General features: G+C 32.0%; 1 pseudogene; it reads left to right on the top strand.

The window, feature by feature from the left end:
• Positions 1-273: 273 nt before the first annotated feature.
• LOC149543896 (TORTIFOLIA1-like protein 2) lies at positions 274-3,052 on the top strand (annotated as a pseudogene).
• The last annotated feature ends 4,682 nt before the right edge of the window (positions 3,053-7,734 follow it).

Genomic DNA, 7,734 nt, shown 5'->3' with positions numbered 1-7,734 from the left:
GTAGTTTGAGGAAGTTTTGTGGGAATTGGGGTATTTGGATTATGTTGGAACCTTAGAATCCCTTGAATCCAAGTAATTGGGATTTTGTAAGATCACAATCATTAAATTGGGAGTATTGTAGAAGGCGTTAGCAAGTCAGGTTCTTGAAGTAATTGAGGTCTTTTGGATAGGTCAAGTGTCTAAAATTCTGAAATTTAAGACTCTTGTTGTGTTTTTGGATACCACCACCCTACTTTTTGTATTAGTTTTAGAAGCAGTCACAAGCTTCAATGCATGAGGTGATGTATCTACTCTGAGGATTACTAAGAAAGATTTGGTTACACAATTGACAAAATTGAAATGGGATTGAAGAGCTATGATAGCAGAAGATATTAAGCAAGAAGATGTTATGGTTAAAGTTCATTTGCTAAATTGAAAGATAGGAGAGGTTCAAATCTAGATAATAGATCAAGATACAAAGATACAGAGATAGTGGAAAAATAAGAAGCCCCTAAATGCTCAGATTGTGACACCAAATGTGTTGTGACTGACCAACATTTATATTTGAAACCCATTGTTGAGACTATTCCTAATGAGAAGTAGAACACAAGCAATGTATGCAGAAATAGTTTTAAGATCCAGTGCAATGGCCATGATTCAAATGAATTGGCTATGATTAGGGAACAACTTGTTTAGATTGAAAATCAGTAATCTAGCTTGTTGGAACTTATGAAGGTAACTTGCCAAAATCTTGATCTTTTTAGGTCTACAAAATATCCCATTGTTTTGAATTGGAAGAGTTGAAGACATATGAGTTTATAGTCAATATCATAACAAACTTGTTAGTTAGAATTATTTCAAGAATAGCTATCAGGTATTGCTCCTAAGAAGCCCTTTAGTTGATATGTATGAGAAATAAATACCATGCAGTCTGATTGTGTGCAATCTATTTCTTTTTATGTCTTTTTAATAATGATCCATTCATCTTTATTATGAATCATAGATTTAGCAGAAAGCAAAGTGCAAGGTTCTATTATTTATATTCAAGTTTCTCATTTTAGATTCCAACCATTTTTTATTGAGTCCAACTTCAAAGCTTCTAATTTGTCTTAAGTGTTTGTGGCCACTATTGCTAGTTTAACTACTTTTTCAGTTGTTTGTTAATGATAAAAATTCTATTATCTTCTCACTCATCTTAGTAAAAGGCTAAAAGCTCTTATGATAAATTTCAAAGTTATTCAGGTGCTTGTAATTTCTATTGCCATAGAATCATTCCCAAGTCCAACATAGTAAAAATGTTCCTTTTATTTCTTGAGGATTTGGAAAGCTTACAACACAACTCCATGGGTAAGGCTCAAAATTCTTTAATAGATGTTGCAAAATTCAAAGAATCACTAAGATATTAGTGCAGGTGCATGGAAAGTCAAAGTGAATTAAGAATATTTGCAACATATAGGGAATAAGAGAAATTTTATGTTAACTCCTAAAGAGACAAAGATGATTTTCAGAAGAAGGCTACCCTAGTTTCTCCTTAAGTTATTATTGACTTTAAAACTAGCTAGTACTTCTTGAAAAAAATGTATCTGGAAACTATCTCAAATTTAAAGTGCCAACAACTCTTTCAGTTATGTTAGTTCTTTAGACTTCTTGATAACCCTAGTTGGTAAACTTAATGATTGCTTCCAGGATTGAACCATGTAGGTTTTGATTCAAATTCATTGACCCATGTTTCATGAGTCCTGGTTCACAAGAACCCATCTCTCATGAAAATGAAATGAAGACTGCACTCACTGCATCTAGGTGAGAAATCATGATGAAGAGGCCATTGTTTAATCTTACCGCCCATTTTTCTTCAAGCTTAATATTTTTGTGGTTTTGTATTGAGAAATCATGATGAAGAGATGTCTTAAGAAAGAACTAATACACATGTTCCCATGGGAGTACTTTTTCTGTGCCTGTACATGGTAATCATGATGCTTGCAAGTTATAGTTTCCTGAGAATGTCTTTGTTAGCAAGCTTTGATATGTTCGTTAGTAATGTGCTAAAGCCTAAATCTAAAGATATTATATTTATATGGTCCCTTGTGTTCTAAGTAGAAGTTGGCTTGCTAGACGATGTTCATTTAATAGAGGCTACATGATGAGTTTTCAAGGGTTGCTCTAATTATTTTCACTCTCCGCTTTTCTCTGGGCATTTTTAAAGTAGTATGTTTATCCTTTTATCGAATAATTTTATATAGACTATAATGGATGGTAGGACTAAGAACAAGTTGTATTCATTGTTGATCTAGCCTATTAGTTGATTTTATGCATGCCTAGATGGGATTTAAAACTTTTTGGGTGCACTGTGAAGTACAAACATAGATGATAGATAAAAAATTATCTGAGCATAAAGTTCAAAATGTGCTTAGTACTTTCATTTTTTGCAATTGCTTGCATTTTATTTCTAGATAGTTAAAAACTTAAATTTTATTTTCAATTGTTGTGCTTTCAGATTTTTATGGGAAGCTCACAAGATGGGTTACATTCTCTTTAAAAAAGGGTACATGGTTTAGAAAGAATTGGAGATGAAATGGCTTAGAATCTTTCTTTATTAGCTAGTAGGATCTCTACTGTTGAAGATGGAAAGGCTACTTGTTGTAAATTCCCTAGTTCTATAATTTTAAGCTTCAAATTTTGGAATAAAAATGAGGGTAGATACCCACCTACACAACTTGTTGCATCTAAGGGGTCATCAATGAGTAGATCTGGAAGAGGTCCATCATATGGAATTGAAATGGGGACTGATATATGGGATAGGAAGTTCAAAGGCTTGTGGGGTGGTTTTATGGTGAATCCCTTGGTAGATGTCTGGGGGACATCAAAGAGGGAGACCATTGAGTTTATTTCAAATGACACTCAAAGGTCTATATTGGAAAATTTGGAAGGAAATCAAATATTTACCAAAGCACAAGACATATTTACCATTTTGGAAATGATGCAAGCTCTTAAACATTTGTTGTTGAAGAAAAAATTCTTGGGTTCTGTAATCCCTTGGATTCAACACGTGATTTATCCAATGAACCTTTATTAATAGGATGTGTATTCTTTTTTTTTGGTATAATGATAATTATAGTTTATTTCTTTAGCTAAAGGTTATGAGTTTTTGTTAATTCCGAATATTATATCAATGTAGTCCCTTAAGACAATTACTATGATTGCATAATTTACATGTCATCCCCCATCTCTCTATTATCAAGAAAACATAAGAGGTCTTTTTAAATATTATATCCCTCAAAATTTGCATGATGTCATGGAGATTGATCTAGATCAATGGTTGGGTTTACTAATTTTTGTTTCGAATCTAGGATATCTTCTATACCCAACATTTAATTTTCTTTTCTCCAAATTTATGCACAAGTATCCAAACCAAAGCACCATTTTTAAAGAAATAACCAATATAATTTTCTTATATTATTTCATTTATATTACATTTTTTCTTGATGCTCAGGTTGTTGACTTGATCACAAGCAATGGCTAAGATTATCTAGGCCTCTCTCTTGATGTAAAGAAAGACATGTTATCAGCCTTACAAGAGGCTTCATCAAAGCATTTTTCTAATTCTTCAAATGGAAACTTCATTGCTTAGAGTGCATCCAAGTTGTATATTCTTTGAATGGTGGACTCATTGAAAGGTAGGTAATCAAAGGAGCAGAAAATATTTTTCATGTCAGCACTGCTTTTTCTTCCAATGGAGATTGACAAAAATGAGTCGAGAGCTTCTCTATGTTTTCTTCTTTAGGCATGCAAATATCCCAATTGAACACTTGCTTCCACCAAAGATTATGTTGTTCCTTTTTCATAGACACCAGTTTGCTATTTCATGATGATTTTGAGATTTTGTAAGCATTTTAGCAACCTAGTAAAAAAAATTGCTAGATTATAAGAGACGGAGAACTACTTGCTAGATCAAATATGTGGACGTGTTCCACTTTTGAGTTGTAAATAATTCTTCATTAGTAAGCATGTAGTTGAGAATGGGATTGAAAAGATATTATAGTAGAAGATATTAAGCAGGAAGATGTTACGGTAAAAGTTCATTTGCTAAATTGAAAGATAGGAGAGGTTCAGATATAGGTCGTGGATCAAGATACAAAGATACAAAGATACAAAGATTTGGTTACATAGTTGACAAAATTGAAATGGGATTGAAGAGAAATGACTATAGAAGATATTAAGTAGGAAGATGTAAAATTTGCATCTATGGTACTTAGCTACAAAGTTTACAAGAGTAGCAAGATAAATTCTATTTCTACTACCACTATACAGTGCCTTAGGATGTTGAAGGAGAATGCACAAATAGATGTTTGTGAAATCTTGACAGAGTAGTTGATGGAGAATTTGAAGAAGATTAAGAAGGATATTTCTCAAAAAACACTACTAATGAAACATGGGTCAATTAAAATGACTCAAAAAACTACATTATCAGAATAATTGTTGTACCTAAACGTTTGCAAAAATTGGTATTACTCCTCTATCACAACATCCTTTTTGTAGAAATTCTGTCATCTCCAAGACTATTATAGAAGTTCACCTTTTAACTTCATTATAAAAATTTTATTGGTTACACAAACACTAATTATTGATATTACATATGTATACTTATTTTATCAATTTCTTACATATGTAGGCATTTGATAGAGATTTTTAAAAGATATATAAGCTAGTTTATATTGAATTTGTCCCAAATTTGAAAAGAGTGATTCCAACATTAATATGTTATTTAATTGGAATGTACATATTTAAACTAAAAAATAATTAAATATTATTAAATAGGTGAAACTTGGAAAGAAACCCATGTATTGATGAACTTATAATCCAAATGCTTATAAATTTCAATAAGTTAAGCTTAAAATGGGATGCAGGTAAAAATCACACATATTTTTTCCTAGTGTAGAGCATACATAAATTCAAAATACTCAAGGATTACTTACCATTACAAATTCAACAAATGCAATATGGTTGAGTGAACAGAAACCCCAAGCAGTCTTAAATGAGAAACCTAAATGCAGGCTTAAAAAATAATCATCAGCCGAGTTGAAAGTTTTCTTGAAAGTATCAAATAAAAAAGAGAAGGATGTTGTCCTAGCACCCACCTCACCACAAAGTGATTCAAAAAAAATCCATATGTCTACTTGAGAAACTTGCAAAGCAATTGAGAACCTACCATTAACTAGTGATCCACACAACTATTATAACAATATCAAAATGACACAATTCAACGGAACTTTGACTTAGATATCACACACTAAATGTCACTGAATCACTAAACATCACCTTTTTGTCAATGTTTTTACAATATATTGTGCGAGCACACATCTCCTACTCATCTTCAGATTGTAGATAGAAATTAAAACAAATGAAATCCACTAAACTATACCTATAATGCATCCTCATAGTCATTTAGATTCATTTGCATCACAAAAATATTATAGGTATATGTACCAACCAAAAAATTAAAATTAATTCCACCTTGACTCCTACCACATAATCTCATGCTTTATATAAATATAAATAAAAAGGATTGATCACATCGCTCACTTTTGGAAGATATGTAGGGTTAACTAGAAGAATTGTAGTCTTTGAAGGAAGGATCCTAATAGGATAATATCCTAGCATGGTTCCTGCAAGGCTCAAAGCTCTTCTTGCACCCTCTACAAACACAAACAAGCAAAGCAATATTGCATTCAAATTATAGTCTCAATGAATGTAGATTTGTCCATGCACACAACCAATTAAATTGAACTACACTAAAAAACAAATGTGGAACTCACCTTCATTATGAAACTCTACAAAAGAAAACTAAAGAATTGAATTGGTCTCACTACATATGTGGCAAACAATAACCTTTACATCAAAAAGAAACTACCCTTTTTAGAAAAAACATGTTTCATCCAAGATCCATGTTACAAGATTACTAACCAGTAAGTTAATATGTACCATAACACAAATTAAATCAATGCAGGATACTAGTAAGTATGCTAAGGATTCAAGTGTAGAGATTCTAAATATCTTAGTTAAGCATCGGTCAGGTAGGGGGACAAAACCATGTCAAGTTATTTTGGCATGACTAGCCAAAAATATATCGGGTGGCTAATAGGCTTCTAGAGGACCATGAAAGCATAGAAGAGTTTGAGTAAATCCTAGCTCCAAAAAGCCCAAGAATTGATTCAGGATTCAAGTGTAGGATATCATCATATTATATCCTTACATAGAAGAAAACAATGCAAAAGGAAACCCTTACACAACTCTAGCTCCTTCACGCACTAAAAAATTAATGAAATCAAAAATGTTTTTTCATTTTAAAATCTAAGCATGTGTTGGTCGAAGCTCCTTCATGTGCTCAAACATTAATGAAATCAATTTTTTAATTTATTTTAAAGTTAAGCCCGTGTTGGTCAAAATTTTGATCAACACAGGCTTATATTTTTTTAAAAAGAATTTTTTCCTTGTAGAATCCAACCAACCTAAACCTTTTTAATTGATGGTCAAAAATTTTGGTAGAAAAATGAGGTCAAATGTAGTAGAGTAGTGTATCCTCCTTTTCAAGAATTTTACTTAAATAGGCTTTGTGATCTTTGACCATTCTTTCTTGAGCTTGGCCATAGCTACAGTAGAGGCTCTGATCCTCTACCTTGTGACTATTTGAATAGTTGGAACAGGCTTGGTAACCTTCTTGGTGCTCTTGCTTACCCGAGGCTTGGAAAACACAATCTCTTTACCTTTTCCTTCTAATTCATCTTCTTCATTGCATTCATCTTCTTCATCACTTAACACATCCTCACCTTTTCCTTTGGTGATCTGTAGTGGTTCCTCTTGCTTGGCTCCTTCGCCAAATGTTTTCTCCAAACTCTTTATCATACTTGATCTCTTATTTTCCATTTTAGGTGCATTAATTTGTATAGTGATTTTCAATATTTCTATTTCATACCTACTAAATGGCTTGACATCCTTATCAATTTTCTCATCCAAAAAAGTTGTAATTGAATCTTTAGGGTCATCAATGTTAATCTCATAGGGCAATAGTCTCAACTGTTCCATCCTAGGTATCACTACCTAAATGTATGTCCAATCAGTATCCACTAAGAATCATAAATCATCATAATATTTATCCACTTAGGATTGAGGAATCCTTGTTCTATTTTTCATCTTCTTCTTTAATTCTTCAAAATAACCATCCATATTCTTCTCAAAATTGTCTCCCAATTTCTTAATGAATTCATTATTTTTCTTAATCACTCTTTATTGCAATTTTAGGATAAGCTTTGAATTTTGGTGGCTTAAAAACTTCATTCCTAATTAATTGATTACTACTAACATTTTCTTCAGTCTTCTCCTTAGCAATAAATGACTAGATGCCATTTTTACAACTAGGGTTTGATCACAAAAACTTTATTTTCCTTTGTACCAACACAACTCCTCCAAATCACTTACAATGCCTATTTCATACACTTTGATCTTTTCAAAATTTCTTAACTATGCTTAGGAATCACTCATGCTCTATTCACTTTTGAAAACTAAAATGTAATATGATAAAAATGGATAGTAAAATTTTGTATAGAGAAAAAAAAATTAGGGCCTCATAAATGTTCTATGTTTAGTGGGTGTATAATAGTTGTCTCAACCAATATAGAGAAACTTGGTAGTAATACCTCAAAAATCCTTCAATTTGGTCAATACCATCACTCGATCAATGTTCACATTTTAACTTGGTCA

Source organism: Cupressus sempervirens, chromosome 8 (genome assembly GCF_028749045.1).
Source record: "Cupressus sempervirens isolate cs-2001-9-10 chromosome 8, ASM2874904v1, whole genome shotgun sequence".
Classification (NCBI taxonomy): Eukaryota; Viridiplantae; Streptophyta; class Pinopsida; order Cupressales; family Cupressaceae; genus Cupressus; species Cupressus sempervirens.
Note: the sequence above shows the minus strand (reverse complement) of the source record. Positions and strands in the feature narration are given on the sequence as shown.